General features: G+C 37.6%; 1 protein-coding gene across 17 annotated transcripts in view; it reads right to left on the bottom strand.

The window, feature by feature from the left end:
- LOC127276984 (neuroligin-2) overlaps window positions 1-18120 on the bottom strand; it is an 856047-nt gene that overhangs the window by 494094 nt on the left and 343833 nt on the right. The gene's annotated exons all lie outside the window — the stretch shown is intronic.

Here is an 18120-nt window from a genome sequence, read left to right as displayed (position 1 = left end):
CAATGGCCCTCACCCCGTTCTCCTAACCCTCTCAACTGTAGACTTCTTAGCTGTTTTTTGAGGGCCAATTACGGGACTCTATAAATAAAATAACAATTTTTTTGAAAATTAAACATTTCTTATAATAATTTTAAAAATTAAATAAATAAAATAATAATATTTAGAAATTAAACATTCTATATAATAATTTTAAAAATTAAATATTTAGAAAATGTACTTTAATAGATGAAAAAATTCTATTATGAAATTAAAAAAAAAAACTATTGATCAAATTTAATCTTGGAAAAAAATATGTATATGAAAACAGTTTCTTTCTTAACTTACCTTTTCAGTCCAATTTGATGTCAATCCCCATTCTGCGGGATTAATTGTTCTTAAGCATTGGACGCTGCGTCCATTCTCCATTCGCGGATCCTGCACTTGTTCGTTTCTTGATTGGATATTATTGACTGCTGCCATTTTTTTTAACTTTTTAATTATTTAAAATAATTAATAAAAAGAGAATTTTGAAAAAATTAGAACTTTTTATTTCTTACGGGGAAAAAAAGAATATACAACAATCGTGTTGCTCAAATCGTGAAACTTTTAAAAGTGACACCCTCATATAAGATATTGGTGAAAAATCATTGTAATATGAGGGGAGGTAAAAAAGTAGATAGATAGAAATTTTTATGACAGAGTACAGGCAGGTATGTTACAACCTTGACGCAAGATGTTCCAGATGTCAAGAAATAAGAAGTTGGAGAAAAAAAATATTTCTAACTATGTAGAGTTAAGGAAAATATTTATTTTAAAAACTTAGATTTTTAAATATTCATATATAAAATAGTTATATATAAATTAAATATATTTAAATATAATATTTCATGAAGAGAAGGGTTAAATTCAAAAATTCCCACGAGTAGTGGCGCCCTCTCTTAGTATAGATCAGTAACATCAACCATGGTAATATAGAAACTTATCCTTGATTGGTAATCTCAACGGTTGGTGAAAGAAATTTCAAAATTCACGCGAGGAGTGTAGATAAGTAATAAGAAATTGTCAATGGGCCCGGTGACCGTACACGCACGTCTGTAGCGCACCTTTCACTTTTGAGTCCCGCGCGGTATCTCGCGAACCCTTTGTTTCTCGACGTTCTAATTATGATTTTTGAATTTTTGGAACCGTATATGTTAATACATAAGAAAGACATATGCAAATTAGGAGTGGTGGGTGGCCATGCCAAGAGGGTGGAAAGTGGGTGGAAATATTAAAAAAATATATATGCAAATTAGAGGGGTGGTGGGTGACCAAGAGGGTGGAAAGTGGGTGTTAAGGAAGGTGACCAAAGGGGTCAAAAATTTCAAAAATTCCCGCGAGCAACAGCGCCATCTCGCGACAACGGTCGGTAACACCAACCTAGCCAAACGGGTTAAAATTCAAAAATTCCCGCGAGCAACAGCGCCATCTCGCGACAACGGTCGGTAACATCCGCCAAGGGTAAAGTAGAGGTACTATATGTCGGTGAGGTAGATACCTGCATTACCTGTGTTTTAGAACTTGTACAGCCCTACTACTGTCACGTTTATTCTCACTTTCCATTTCATTTTCACTTTCATTTTCACTGAAATTTAATTTTTATTACAAAAAATACTAAATGCAAGTGATTTTTGATAATTTTAAGTACTGTCGTCTCTGTTGCTTCTGTTACATTTTTTAATTTCCTGTCATTGTATATATTTATTATTTCAAACATGGACTCGAAATTCAAATTTGTACAAATGAGTCCTTGTTAATTCTTCTGGAGAGTCGAATTTTAAAAAAATGTACACCTCTAATACTTACTCGTAGTGCAAAATTGTTTGTAAGTTTCAGTCCGAACTGAGAATCTTTTTAATTTAATATTATATTATATAATTTTTTTGGCTTTTCTTTGATCTTCTCTGTTAAATAATTCATTCAAATAATTAATCACTTGGTATTAAATAAACATGTTTACTTGAAACAATTAATTTTTATTGAAACAAATAAATCCTATTTGTATGAATAATTTCTGCATTTAACACAAATATCATTTAATTGACTTGATAATTATTTTTTTACTGATTTTTCTTTAATTTAACCATTACTAAGAATAAAAAAATGTCTCTACCTATAGAAAATTGCTCGTGATACTTCAAAGCAGAGAACTTAAAAAGAAAAACTTAGATACCTCTATTTATAATGAAAAACGACAAGACACATTTGTTTAATTCCAGGCTTAAAATATTTTAATTTTATCACTTAACTAATTTCTGAACAAAAACTTTATGCAAAAGGCTTTTGGTTTAAACTTAATCGATCCACACCGTGGAGTATCATTAAAACATAAATAAATCAAAGATTAAATCGTAGTAATATTTTCGGGTTTAAAAATTAAAGTTAAACAATAGTGTAAAATTGTAAATTCAATAATTTTATTTATTTTTCAAAAGAAACGAATAAAACAAAAGTTTGAAACTTAGTGATTTGTAAAATAAGTGTTTATCCTGGTGCTGTCAAAAAAAACTTATAATTTTAGAAAAACTCATGAATTTTCTCCCAATAACCAAAAAAATGTTTTCTAAAGGACTTTAAATTTATTCATTTACATGTATTTTTATGTGTAGGGTAAAATTCCTGTAGCGAATTAAGTGGGAAAAAAAGTTGATTGGATCGGGCTGTAACTTGCACATAGTTTAGCCCTAGGGGTGAGTAATTTAACCAGGAAGTATTGTTCGGTTTTTTCAAAAACTGTCGGAGAGGGAGGGGGTTGAATTTTTTTAAAAAATTTAAACAGTGAATTTTTGAAGACTTGTAACTTTTAAACAGAAAGAAGAAGAAAAATTTTTGCCATATGTTTTCGAAAGGTATTTTCCTGCTCTTTCGAATGGTGCAAAACTTTTTTTTACCCCGTGTATATTATAGAAATAATTTAACAAACATGATAAGAAGTTGTTCTAATTAATTTTTTTCTTGAAAAAATTTTTTTTTTGAAAAATGTGGACTTTTCCCATAAGTTTGTTTATTCGTTTCTCTGTTCTTTTTAATTTTTTCTAATTTTTTTCTCTTCCTTCTATTCTTCCTTTTTTTAATTCGATATTCTTTAAAATTTTTTTTTAATGTTCATTTTAATTGAATATAAACACAGAGAAGTGCGATTTACACTCGCACTTGTCACGAAGCAAATAAATTTGGTATAAAAACAAAAGTATAAAAAAAAGAAATTTTGTTTGTCGAATAATGTAAGTAATAGGAAAAGGAACAATTTTCTTAAATTTTTCTACAAAATTGTTCCATTTGTATCACCGTCCTACAAAATTCAACATTTTTTTCACACACGAAAAAATCAATGATTTTCAGAAACTAGGACCAAAACAAAAATACCCGTGTCTGGCCGTTTTGCTAGATCAGGTCATTTTTTGCTTTTAGGGGTAAAAACCATCCTTAAATGAAAGGTGATAGGAAATCTTGTACAAATTAATAATTTTTTATGAAACCTGGTATCTTGGGGTTTTCCGGGTCGCTGATTACGAATCTGATGTCAGATTTTCAAAATTCAAAATGGCGGATCCAATATGGCGGTCAAAATTTTAAAAAATTCACCAATTCATTTGAAAGTTGTTACTTAGGGGTTTTTGGGGTCGCTGATTACGAATATGATGTCAGATTTTCAAAATTCAAAATGGCGAATTCAATATGGCGGTCGAAATTTATAAAAGTTTATCGAATTTACTTGAAACTTGTTACTTGAAGGTTTTTGGGGTCGCTGATAACGAATATGATGTCAGATTTTGAAAATTCAAAATGGCGGATCCAATATCCATAGTTACGGAAAATAGTACATAAAACAAATGACAATTGTAGACTATTTTACTTTGCAGTTTTCAACAATCACTTCACATCTTTAAATTCATCTTACTTGAACTTATTACTGTTATCTAATAAAAATATTCTTACTTACTGTAAAGCCTGTTTCGTCATTAAAAAATTGTCCAATATACAAAAAACACATATGTGGAAATTTTTATTTTTTATATATTGTTTTCTAATCTTCCACATTATTAAATCTATTTTAAATTTTAAAAATCTGACTTCAAATTCGTACTCAGCGACCACAAAAACCCCTAGATACGAAGTGTTATAAAAAAATAATTAATATTTATAAATTTCGACCGCCATATTGGATCCGCCATTTTGAATTTTCAAAATCTGACATCATATTCGTTATCATCGACCCCAAAAACCTTCAAGTAACAAGTTTCAAGTAAATTCGATGAACTTTTATAAATTTCGACCGCCATATTGAATTCGCCATTTTGAATTTTGAAAATCTGACATCATATTCGTAATCAGCGACCCCAAAAACCCCTAAGTAACAACTGTCAAATGAATTGGTGAATTTTTTAAAATTTTGACCGCCATATTGGATCCGCCATTTTGAATTTTGAAAATCTGACATCAGATTCGTAATCAGCGACCCGGAAAACCCCAAGATACCTGGTTTCATAAAAAATTATTAATTTGTACAAGATTTCCTATCACCTTTCATTTAAGGGTTGTTTTTACCCCTAAAAGCAAAAAATGACCTGATCTAGCAAAACGGCCAGACACGGGTATTTTTGTTTTGGTCCTAGTTTCTGAAAATCATTGATTTTTTCGTGTGTGAAAAATCGTGTCGGACGGTGTTATTTGACATACAAAATTTATTACCCATTAAAAGTTCATGAAATTCCTTATTCAACGAACAAAATATGAAGCATTTTGGATTCGTAGATATTTTTTATAAATGATTAATTGACAATCAGTATATTGACGGAATTCATCGACATTTTGTTGATGAATAATAATAATAAGAAAATAATAATGTTAATTTTTATCGAATCGAATTTCGAGTCGACGCGATGTTGGCAATAATTAAAGATAATTAAAAATGTAACAGAAGCAAAGGAGACGACACTACTTAAAATTATAACTTGTATTTAATACTTTTTGTAATAAAAATTAAATTTTAGTCTAAGAGTCAGGCTTTATGAAGTGGCCCCCTGTTTTTCCAACTTTCATAAAAATTAAAAATAAATATATTTTCTTGTAGTATTAATAGTATTATATGGTATCCTAAAAGGGATAAAAAGAATTTTCTAAATTAAAAAAGTTATAAACAATTTAAGTTTTATGGGCAATATTTTTAAAAAATTCAGTTTTTTAAGTTTACATTGAAAAAATATTTTTTGACCGGGATTTTATTATTAAATATGTGCACTTTTAAAAAGTAATGTTAATGTAAAAAATTTTATTTTTTAATGAAAAATGTGGTACTTTTTTATAAACAAATAGAGATATTTTAGTGTTCCAAATCGAAAAATAAATTTTTTCTTTTATATTATCAATCTTCAAACCCTCCAGAAGAAGTACGAAAAAAATTTTTAGTAATCTACAATTTTGAGGAAATGGCAAGAGTTTTTGTTGCGTGCCGCGCGTCACTGTAAACTGTGGCGCGTCGCACTGATAGGTGAGCGCGCACACATTTCGTGCTTTTACGATTTTTATAAGGTTGGGATAATTTAAAATTCGCATTGTACAATGCAAATTTTTAATTTTAATTAAAAAATATTTTATTTATTATTAAAGAAAATTATTTATTATAAATAGTTATTAAATAATTTAAAAATTAAATTAATTTGTTAATATTATTATATAATGACTTATTAGGTAGGTGTTAATTATTAAATTATTAAGTTAAAATTTGTTACATGTAAGACAATGTAGATTAAATGTCTTCCATTTTACATATAAACGATACTCTTTTGTTTTATTAAACAAAAATTTCGGTTCTTTTAATTTAACTGATTTGAGTGCTAAGCTTGGGCTCCTCTGGAACTTTGAATTAAACGGGAACAGTGATTTTCTCTTATACAAACCAAATAAAAAAAGAAAAATCCCCAGAAACAACAAAAGAATGACAATGAGCAAGGCGCTAATAGACAGGATACAATGAGGCGAAAGAACCGTGCTCTAGGATCCCTGAGAGGAATCCTGGAAGGCGGTTTTAGGGAAGAACTACTTCGGGAAGGAGAATTCCCCTGATCCCGTGTAGGGATCATGGAAAGATTCGATAAGAAGAGGGACAGGCAAGGAATTTCCCCAGATCCCAAAAAGGTATCTCGAAGAAAATTCAAAAAAAAATAAATAAAAAAAAAAAAGTCAAGGAGCTCCAGATCCCAGAGAGTGGTACCTCAGAGTAGATGCCCCAGATCCCGGATACCGGGAACTTAGGACACGGTCGGGAAAGGGACCTGGTCCTCTCTCGATCCCGTCGAGGGATCGTAAAAAGAAACCGAGAAAAGGTGACAAAAAAAAAATAAATAAATAAAAATAAATAAATAAATAAACGATACAAGGACGAGCCCTTTTCGGATCCCTAAAAGGTATCCCGACGAGAACTCGAAGCGATGACGAGGATGGTAGGAATTAATGGAGAATTTCCGAATCCCTGCTGGAGGAATCCTAGAAACAAAAAAAAAAAAAAAGAAATAACGAATAATTTAAAATAATCCCAGGGACGCGGCGACTTATCAGATCCCCGTAACGGTATCCAGACAGAGTCGATTAATCGTCGAAGAAACCGAAAGAAAGAGGAGTCAATTTGAAAAAAAGAATTCTCGTTTATTCGAGTTAAAATATTTCGGGAGGTGAGAGACGTATCTGAGCTAGATGTGCTCTGATCGACTGCTCGCTGTATAATATTTTTCTGACGGCGGTCCCGAGCTCGCTCGCTCGGTCGGGTGGGGATACCACAAGTGGAGGCCGGGAGCTCTGATTGGTCGACTCTCCCTTCCAAGCACGCTTGCACTCACACTCGTACCCACACCAAAGATCAGGGTTTTCGATCGGTAAAGGAAAAGACTCTCTTACCACTATTTGATATTACTCATTAGAAATTTAGTAATAATAATAAAACAATCATTAACCAAAAAAAAATAATAATTTGACAACAATTCCTGGGGGTCCTTTGCGATCGAAAACCCTGTTGACAATATCGAAGAAACTGAATATAATTAAAACATTAGAATTAAGGTAATAAAACAGAGGAATAAAATTCAGTGAGTGCGGAGAACAACAATCACCACACAGTCCTTATAAACAAAAATCTGATACTTTACAATAAGCACTCTCATTCATCACGCTAGAAGAAATTATAATATTAATAATAACAAAAACAAATAATGCTTGACGATAATCACTCTTATTCATCATGCTAGAAGAAATTATAATATTAATAATAACAAAAACAAATAATGCTTGACGATAATCACTCTCATTCATCATGCTAGAAGAAATTATAATATTAATAATAACAAAACAAATAAATATAAAATAAAAAAAAAATAAAATGAAAAAGAAATCAAAAACGGTTTAAAGAAAGAAACGTTGAAATTAAAGGACAAAAAAAAATAAGAAAATTTAATTGAATAAAGCGCGCCGTACGTTTTCCGCAGGGACGATGGGCTGTTGGCTCAAAGGCACGCTTCTTTTTGGCGTGCGATATGTACTTGGTCGAGCACCCGGTTTGGTCGGGCTCGGCCAATATTTTTTTCCCACCTTTTTTTCATGCCTAGACGATTTCTCCTTCGGTACCTTCTTCCATTTAGTCGGATGGTCTCGCTCCTTGGCACTTCGTGATCGTCGTTCTTTCATTGTTTTAGCTTTCGAATGTTGCCTGGGTCTTTCGGGTGAACATTTACGCGGCGGCTTTGGACGTTTAATACTTTCTGGATCAACCTTAGTTTTTACCACTAGAGATTTCTCCCACTCTCGTCGAATCCCCTCCTTGGTTGGTAATTTTCTGTCTGAACTGTTCCTGGAAAGGGTTATTTTCAAATTTTCGTTTATCGTTTCTGATGTGACTTTCCAGACTGATCGCGCCGCGGAAGATTTCGGCAGAAGGCTCTTTTGTTGTGGATGAGTCGGTTCACCCGTTCGAAAAAACGCAAGGCGGGGTGGGGATAACTTGACTGGAGAGGTGTGCAGCTCGAGGACATCCATGTCATCATCCTCAACAGGAGCTGTTGTAGAAGTCGGTGCTGGACTGGGGGGGGGATAAAATGCGGATGGCTTCTTCGATTGAAAATAGTAACTTCTCGGTGTTGGCTGCGAGGTTGTCGCGGAGTGAGCCCTCTGTCGGTATGCCCGTTTCGCGAATATTGTTTGACGGCACATTTTCAGGTAGTGACAGAATAGGCACGTCCTCGTCCAACGGTTCTCGCCGCACCGACGACGGGAAAATGACTGCGGCATCAGGTTCGGGCGTCACTTGGGAAATTATAGTAGTATTCGTCGCCGAGGTTTTTTCGCCAGTGTCCTCCATGTCCGGTGTATTTACTTCGATGATGATGCTCGAGTCGATTAAAGGAGTAACCACTTGAAATGTATTTGCAGCTTCAGTTACCACCGGAGGAAGAGCCGTAGGTACTAGGTCTACTGTTGAGCACTTGACAGGAACCCCCATTTTTACAGGAAAGAGGGTTAGCGGCGCTACATTTTCCAAAACCGTCTTGGCGGAATTTTCTTTTTCAGGTGCCGCGATATCTATGGACGGGTTAACCATAACATTTTTACTTTTTCTTTTCTTTCGTCGACGTCCTACCGGTAAGGGAATGTAAACATCGGGATTCCGAAGCTGTTCCTCCCAGGCTTGACGGCGTCGCTCGGTCCTCCTTTTGTTTTGAGAGGGTCGTTTTGGCGGTTTGATGACAGTAGTTATCACAGCGTCCATTTTTCCGCGACTCCGTCTTTGATGTTGCAACCGTCGCTATTTGCGAAAAACTGATCGTCGGAAGAAAGATGATGCAGTAAAAGAAGGAAAGGGAGGGGGGGCGTCTCTGCTTATGAGACGCCATATGTACTTCCCACGCGCATGCGCCGTTCGTTTATTCTGAACTTAAACGTGTACCGCGAAATTTTATGTATATTTTTTCGAACATAAGTTCCTTTTAAACGGAAATCACAACTAGTAAATATTTACAGTAACGAGAACAAAAAATGAAATAAAACTTTGTTTTTGAAATATTTACAAAGGTAAAATAAAAAGTAGTATAAAAAAAATTATCTATATATATATATATATACAAAAATTAGAAGCAAATGACAAAAAGAAACAATCGAACTCGCCGGTACTTGGCCACTTGATTCGGGCTATCACGAATTTCTTTTCTCATTTTTTTCGAGGTCGTAAATTATACCTTCCGTGGGTGTTTAATGACGTATTCACTTTTCCATCATTATGCGCTACTTCGCTACCAGACGCCCGATGCTGTTCTTCTGAAATTCGTTGAATTCCATCCTTTGCCAATTTATCCGCGCTTTCATTTCCAGGTGTTCCGCCGTGGCTCGGCACATAATTCCATTTCACTGACTCAAAACATCCAAGAAGTTTGTGTAAATGGATCAAGTCTTCTTGGTTTTTTATCGGTTTTCCTCGGGTATTAACCCAGCCCCTTTCAATCCAGGTAGGTATCCACTGTTGGAAACTGTTTATCAAGAGTTTGGAGTCAGTATTAATAGTGAGTTTCTTAGCACCCAACTTCAGAGCCTGTTGCGCGGCCAACAGCGCGGATCGTAGCTCAGCCGCGTTGCACGTTTGGTTACCTTCCACGGGCATTGAAATATTACACGGATGTAGCTCGTTGAAATAAACTCCAACCCCGGCCCGAGCACGCTCCGTGCCGTTGAATGAGCAAGCGCCGTCGGTAAACACCTGAAGGTATCCGTCTTTATCATAAAGGAGTTTAAAATTTTCGAATATGGTGGACTCCTGGCCTTGAACTTCCATTGATTTTTCGGCAAATTCGGGTTCGAAATTCTCTCTTCTTTTCTTTGGGGGGCGACCTCTTCGCTTGGGAGACTCAACTTCATCCAAATCTGATCTACCTCTGGGTTCTTCTCTCGGTAAGACGACCGGCTGTTCCTCAAATTGAGCTGGGCGCAGGTCCCTAGCATGAATTTTCACTCTCCTTTCACCCAACGCTACGAGATACACTGCGCTACTCAACACTTGAATGATTTGGAAAGGGCCCTCCCATTTAATTGCCAAACCTGCATTAAAAAATTTCTCTTTGTCAGAGAGGTGATGCGCCCTGACTCTCACCCAATCCCCCTCCTTAAAGTGCGGCGTTTTAACAGAAAGGGTAGCTGAGTCTTTCTGATAAGAAGCTTGGTGCTCGCGGACTTCCCGTAATCGAACCTCTCTTTCAGATTCCGGATCTGGCTTCGCGGTGATCACCCACTGACCTGGACGAAGAATTGTCGCACCGAAGAGAACTTCACTGGGAGTCTTTCCACTAGCCGCGTTACGGCGAGTTCTAAGGTTGAAAAGAATCTCACCGAGTTTAAGATCCCAATCACGATGGGTATGATCTATCAATTGCATTCTCAATCCGACCTTTATTGACTGATTGCGCCTCTCGGTGGGATTCGCCTGGGGGTGGTAGACAGGCGTTGTCCAAGCCTCACATCCCCACTTTGCACATGCGTCGAGCCATTGCTTACTGGTGAATTGAGGACCGTTATCACTAAGCAAGACTCGCGGATAACCAAAACGTTGGAATACCTCTACTTCTAAAACTTTAACGAGTTTAGAAGCCGCTGAATTTCCCAGTGGGAACGCTTCGACCCACCTCGAACAGAGATCAGTCACGACGAATAAAAATTTCTTTCCTCTACTGGACCGAGGATAAGGCCCCATTAAATCGACTGATATCATGTCCCACGGTGTTTTTGGTTGGCGGGGACGTTGAGGTGCCGATTGAGTAGTTCGGAAGGGTTTACAAGCGTTACAAATGCGACACGATCGTACGTAGTTCTTGATTTGTTCATGCATTCCCACCCAATAAAAATGCTCTTGTATCGCTCTTGATGTTTCGTCAACTCCCGGATGACCAGCCAAATCAACGTCGTGGAACTCAAACAACACCCTCTGCTGAGACCCTTCAGGAACCCACAACAACCAACAATCTCCGGATCGTTTATGAAATCCCTTGGATGTTACTATGTTGTTTTGTTTGAATTTCTCTTCCTGAGTCGTGAGCTTCTCCTTGTTAGCCAAAGATACCCACTTGGATACTAATTTGCAGATTTCCGGGTCTTCTTGTTGTGATTGATACAACTCCCGGTAGAAATTATCGGTTCCTAGTTGCAGAAGTTGATGTAATCCAGCGGGATTTTCCTTTTTTTCCTTCAGGTGGAAAAACTTCATCATTTTCCTCAGAACGAGACTTGGAATCATCAACTGGGTGGTGGGCGAGTGCACGTGAGAACTCATGGCCTCGAATCGCTCGGGGCAAGACCGTGAAGTTGAATTTTTCTAGGAACGCGGTCCAATTTCCGAACTTAGTTTTGGTTTCCTTGGTGTTAGAAAGCCATTTTAATACGTTTGGGTGAGATTTCACTAGGAATTCCCTCTCTTCCAAAAAGGGTCGGAAATGACGCATTGACCAAACCAAAACCAGGCCTTCTCTCTCCATTAACGGGTAACGCTTCTCCACGTCACGAAGTTTAGCGCTCGCGTAACTAATCACTTGGTTGTGTCCATCTGGGTGCGTCTGAAAGAGCAACGCGCCCATTTTATTTTCGCTAAGACTGGTTTGGAGTTGGAGTTTCAAATGAGGGTCTGGTCGAGCTAAGCGTAGATCCATTTTGAAAAGCTCTTTGATTCTTTTGAATGCTGAATCTGCCTCCTCGGTCCAAATCCATTTACGATTCTTTTTAAGTAGATCAGTGAGCGGTGATGTTAATTCTGCCAAATCGGGGACATATTCACGCACCCAATTACAAATTCCAAGGAACTGTTGGAGTCCCCTTTTCCCTTGTGGTGGAGCGGCCTGGGTGATGGCCTCAACGTGTTGTTCCTGGGGTTCATTGTGTTCACTTGAAACTGAATGTCCCAAGTACCGCAACTCCGTTCGTCCGAAAGCACATTTTTTAAGAGAGCACGTCAGATTATGTAACTGGAGCCTCTCAAAAATCAACGCGAGATGATAAAGATGCTCCTTCCAGGTTTCAGAATAAATTATTATATCGTCCAGATACACAATACAAAACTTATTGATATAACCTCGTAAGACGACTTGACTCATCAAGCATTGAAAAGTGATGGTTGCATTTTTTAAGCCAAACGGCATAACTTTGAACTGATAGGTTCCGCCATGAGGTACCGCGAAGGCAGTCAATTTTCTGGAGTCCGGGTGTAGCGGCACCTGCCAGTAACCCAAACGTAGATCTATCGTGGAAAAAATGCTAGCTTTACCAAGCTCTTTCAAGGAATCCTGTATTCGAGGGAGCGTGTGCGTTGAGTCCTCGGTGATTGCATTTAATCGTCGGAAATCGATGCAAAACCGGTATTCTCCATCTTTTTTCTTCGCCAAAACGATGGGCGAACAATACTGCGAATTACAGGGCTCGATGATATTCTCCGCGAGCATATCTTGTACCTGATCATTTATGAATTGTCTGCGATCCTCGGAGCACGGATAGGGTCGTAATCGAAACGGTTTGGCGTTTGTGATTTTGATTTCGTGTTGAGCTGATCGAGTCTGAGTAAGTTTACCTCGGGAGTCAAGAGTCTCGCGGAATCGGAACGCTAGATTCATAAATTCGTCTTGATATTCTGAAGGGAAGCCATTCTCAACCTCTAATTTTGACGAACTGATCATTTGATTCTCAGAATCAGACATAGTATGATATAAAGGAAAACGTTCTCTGATCCCGGCGTAAGAGATACCGTTGACTATGTCGATTACCACCCTTTGCTCATGAATCCAGGGTATGCCGAAAATAAGATCTTCTCTTAGCTCTTCACTCACAAGACAAGTCAGCCACATTTCGTGTTGGTTAATTCTAACTGAGAGCTCGATTTTTCCCAACACCTTGAGGGTGGTTTCAGGGACGGCCAACTCCATCACCATGGGGTGAGACTCAACATTTACTCGTTTATTTTTAGGGATAACAGCCAACCGTATGAAATTTGCAGTAGCGGCGGTATCTATCAGTGCGGTTATCTCTTCTTCATCGACTTTGCACTTAACGCGGGGTAAATGTAGGTATTCGTTCTTTTCAGAAATTACATTCCTCAACGCAGGTGATGAATGATTGTTCCTCTCTGCAAAAACTACTGAGGAGTGGTATGGGTGGCGGGATTTGTTGGCGGCGCCGCCCTCCTCCAGTTTTCCGGTGTATTCTCAAGTTTCGCGGCCTTTTCTGCTAAAACCTTTTTATACACTTCGCAATCCCGATGGAGGTGATACGCTGGACAATACCAACATCGCGGTGCCTTAGGAGTCACTTCCGTTTTTGGCGGCGGCTTGATTTCCTCCTTTCTTGGGAGCAGTTTTTTTAGGTCCTTTTCATCGTGTTCGGCTTCTACTGCTCGAGATAGGAGTTCATCAAAAGTTCTGGGTGCTGATGAACGTATAGCTTGTCGTATAGCAGGCCTAATGAGTTCGAGCACCGCGATAACTAAGCTGAGTTCACTCTCTTGAGGATGTAAGCGTCGGTACAACAAACTTTTGCCTACTGACTCCTTTTCGCCCTGTCGTTCCGAATAGAGTTGAGCATGTAACCTACCTCTGACGGTGGGTGAATCATACTGACGATTTAAAAGGATTTGAAACTGATCCCAGGTGAATTCTAGTCCTCGATAATCGCTCCACCAGCTAGATGCGTTGCCTTTCATAGCCGTTGCTGCTGTTGCTGTCCGGTTTCCTTCAGGAATCCTCATCGTGACGAAATATTGTTCCATATTATGTAGGAAGGTCGTTGGGTTTTCGTGATCTTTTCCCCAAAACTCCGGACAGGGCTGAGATCTAGGGACTGATTGCAGGAAGTCACGAAATCCGTTCCAGTCAATGGGTGATGCTCCATTTAAAGGCTGAACCGGTGGGGGAGGTTGAACGTTTGACGATCGAAGCGGTAGACTACCGTAAAATGGGGGTTCTTGAGGATAGTGTTGGCCAAAGTATGAACCATACCCCGGGCAATACTCACTTGATCTGGGAATCGTAGCGCCCGGTAGCATAGGATTTTCAGATCGACTATATCCATATGAAATCGGAATTGAACCATTATTATTGATTGAAGAATTATCGGCCTGGCCTCGAGCAGATGGCAATTGAGACTGAGGGAAATTCGCCGGGTATCCTCCGGCAAGAAAGTTTCCACCTGCATGTCCCACCGGATTATTTCTACGAAAACCTACATCGTAAGTTGAGGGCACTCCTAGAGTAGGCAGAGTCTGAGGATTAGAGAATGTGACATTTGTTCTTGATGGGACACTCGACTGCATGCCACTAGGTCCCGCTTCAGCCAAATCGCGTGGTGATATAAAATTCGTGACTGACGATGTGGTACAGGGGAATGTCGTCGTTGGTATAGATGTACAAGTAGGCCCTTGGAAAGTACTCATGATTGGCGACCCAAGGACATTAACTCCAATTGTTGAATTCTGCATCACGCTATTCATCTGTACATCCTGTCTATTGCCAATATTCTGAGCAGTAGTCATTATTAAAGCGGTATTTGTCGATGTGTAAACAGCTTTATCCAAGGAACCGGTGATCGCAATTTGGGAGTTAACTCCCGAAGACGGCGAGGTCCCCCCGTGCTCTCCCACAATTTCCTCGGTGTGACTGGAAATTCCGTCGTTAGTTTGGGACATCGTAGACGATGAATGTGACGAAGCGTCAATATTTGTGACAGTCCCCAAGAGAAGGGACCTTAGCTCACCAAAACGAATTTCACAGGGCAAGCGTTTGAAGAAGAAGCAGAAACGCGGAACTCGAAGAGTGGGGCGGAACTTCTGAAAAGTCCCCCCACCACACTAACACAACGTTGTGTTTCTGTATACGTGAGCTTCGTCTACTTCGTGTATCTTCGGGTCTCACGTACGCGAAGCTCACGTACGCAAGAGTATAGTTGTGTAAGTAAAGTAGTGGGGCTGATTTCTTGAGTGCCACAATCCGCCTCGAAATGCGCTTGACATACCCATCTTCAAAATGTTATTGTGTCAAAAGCAATTATCCTAATCAGTTTTTGACTTTTGCATGTGAAAAAGCAATTCAAAATCTATCATTTACCATATAAAACTCAATATTGACCTCTGGTGAGCTAAGGTCCCTTCTCTCGGGGACTGTCACATTTGTAGAATTTGTTTTTTTGTTGAGCGCCACCAGGTTTTTTTCACTCCTGGAAGTGGGTAGTTCGCGGTTCATGATACGGCTTCTTAGGACTAATTCTTTTTTCGCCGGTGAATTGTTCATGGACAAAACGTTTAAAAAGGTTTAGATTTTAAACGATTGACACTCACCAGTTTTCAATTACGCTGGTCGCGAGTCCCGTGGGATTTCGTTGAAGGCGCTTGGGCGATTGCGTTCAGCGTTCGAAATTCAGCGTCCTTCTTTTTTCAAGCACACAATTGGATTCGAAAATGTCGACAAGTTTTCCTCTATTGTTGGAGCGACCTTTTTTTTTTTTTTTTTTTTTTTTTTTTTTTTTTTTTTTTTTTAATCTAGGGGGAAGATAACAGAGACTCTAACGGGGAGGGTGCAGTGTCCTGCATGAGTTCGTGACGATAATCCGAAAGTCAAAAGTTTCTATTGACGAAGAAACGCCCCACGTTGGGCGCCAAAATTTGTTAAACAAAAATTTCGGTTCTTTTAATTTAACTGATTTGAGTGCTAAGCTTGGGCTCCTCTGGAACTTTGAATTAAACGGGAACAGTGATTTTCTCTTATACAAACCGAATAAAAAAGAAAAATCCCCAGAGACAACAAAAGAATGACAATGAGCAAGGCGCTAATAGACAGGATACAATGAGGCGAAAGAACCGTGCTCTAGGATCTCTGAGAGGAATCCTGGAAGGCGGTTTTAGGGAAGAACTACTTCGGGAAGGAGAATTCCCCTGATCCCGTGTAGGGATCATGGAAAGATTCGATAAGAAGAGGGACAGGCAAGGAATTTCCCCAGATCCCAAAAAGGTATCTCGAAGAAAATTCAAAAAAAATAAATAAAAAAAAAAAAGTCAAGGAGCTCCAGATCCCAGAGAGTGGTACCTCAGAGTAGATGCCCCAGATCCCGGATACCGGGAACTTAGGACACGGTCGGGAAAGGGACCTGGTCCTCTCTCGATCCCGTCGAGGGATCGTAAAAAGAAACCGAGAAAAGGTGACAAAAAAAAAATAAAAAAATAAAAATAAATAAATAAATAAACGATACAAGGACGAGCCCTTTTCGGATCCCTAAAAGGTATCCCGACGAGAACTCGAAGCGATGACGAGGATGGTAGGAATTAATGGAGAATTTCCGAATCCCTGCTGGAGGAATCCTAGAAACAAAAAAAAAAAGAAATAACGAATAATTTAAAATAATCCCGGGGACGCGGCGACTTATCAGATCCCCGTAACGGTATCCAGACAGAGTCGATTAATCGTCGAAGAAACCGAAAGAAAGAGGAGTCAATTTGAAAAAAAGAATTCTCGTTTATTCGAGTTAAAATATTTCGGGAGGTGAGAGACGTATCTGAGCTAGATGTGCTCTGGTCGACTGCTCGCTGTATAATATTTTTCTGACGGCGGTCCCGAGCTCGCTCGCTCGGTCGGGTGGGGATACCACAAGTGGGGGCCGGGAGCTCTGATTGGTCGACTCTCCCTTCCAAGCACGCTTGCACTCACACTCGTACCCACACCAAAGATCGGGGTTTTCGATCGGTAAAGGAAAAGACTCTCTTACCACTATTTGATATTACTCATTAGAAATTTAGTAATAATAATAAAACAATCATTAACCAAAAAAATAATAATTTGACAACAGTTTTACAAATCACCTAATCTGCTCAGATTGTTATAATGAAAATATACGTTTATGCTTTAATCATTTTATTCTGAATGTAAATAATTTTTCATTGATACCCGTGTAGGGAACTTGACCGGGCCCAGACTATGCACGACCAGGGCCATGGGAACTTGCCCGATTTTATAGTAATTGTAATTTTCAATAAATTATAATTATTTATCTCTAATTGATAAATAAAACAATAAAATCAATCAATATTATTTTGTTTTATGAATTTAAAAAAACACCTTGTAAAATGAAAATGAAATAAAAGTTGAAAAAAATTATTTGAATAATTGTTTCTTTTACGGTTTAAATCTGAATTAGTAAAAATGTTAACTAATTTAAATTAGTGACTCACTTTTTGCTTATGAATTAGTAAAATTTTACTAATTATGAGTAACTTTTACTAACAATTAGTAACATTTAAGAGAGACTCACTTCTTGCATCAGAATTAGTTGAATTTTACTAATTGTTAGTAAAAGTTACTAATAATTAGTAAAAATTTTCTAATTTATAACCAAATAGCAAGTCACTAATTCAAAATAGTAAATATTTTTACTAATTCAGATTTAGAGAGTACAAAGTGTCATAAAATGCTATAAACTTATTTTCACTAGTTTTTTAAAAATTTTAAATATGGCAACCCGGCCTGGCCCAGGTCAGACCTATAGAAATTTACTAATCCGGGGCCAGGTCGGGATGAATCGGGATGAAAAGTGTCAATTTCAGAACGGGTAGTGGTATGTAACAAATTTTAAGTTAATAATTTAATAATTAATATTTACTTAATTAGTAATTAAATAATAATATTAGCAAATTAATTTAATTTCTAATTATTTATTAACTAATTATAAAAAATAATTTTCTTTAATAATAAATAAAATATTTTTTTAATTAAAATTAAAAAATTTACATTGTATACAATGCGAATTTTAAATTATCCGAACCTTACAAAAATCGTAAAAGCACGAAATATGTTCGCACTCACCTGTCAGTGCGACGCGCCACAGTTTACAGTGACGCGCGGCACGCAACAAAAACTCTTGCCATTTCCTCAAAATTGTAGATTACTAAAATTTTTTTTCGTACTTCTTCTGGAGGTTTTGAAGATTGATAATATAAAAGAAAAAATTTATTTTTCGATTTGGAACACTAAAATATCTCTATTTGTTTATAAAAAAGTACCACATTTTTCATTAAAAAATAAAATTTTTTACATTAACATTACTTTTTAAAAG

Source organism: Leptopilina boulardi, unplaced genomic scaffold, assembly GCF_019393585.1.
Source record: "Leptopilina boulardi isolate dan_hultmark-lab unplaced genomic scaffold, ZJU_Lbou_2.1 LbouV2_162, whole genome shotgun sequence".
Lineage (NCBI taxonomy): Eukaryota > Metazoa > Arthropoda > Insecta > Hymenoptera > Figitidae > Leptopilina > Leptopilina boulardi.
This window is presented reverse-complemented; position numbering and strand designations above follow the sequence as displayed.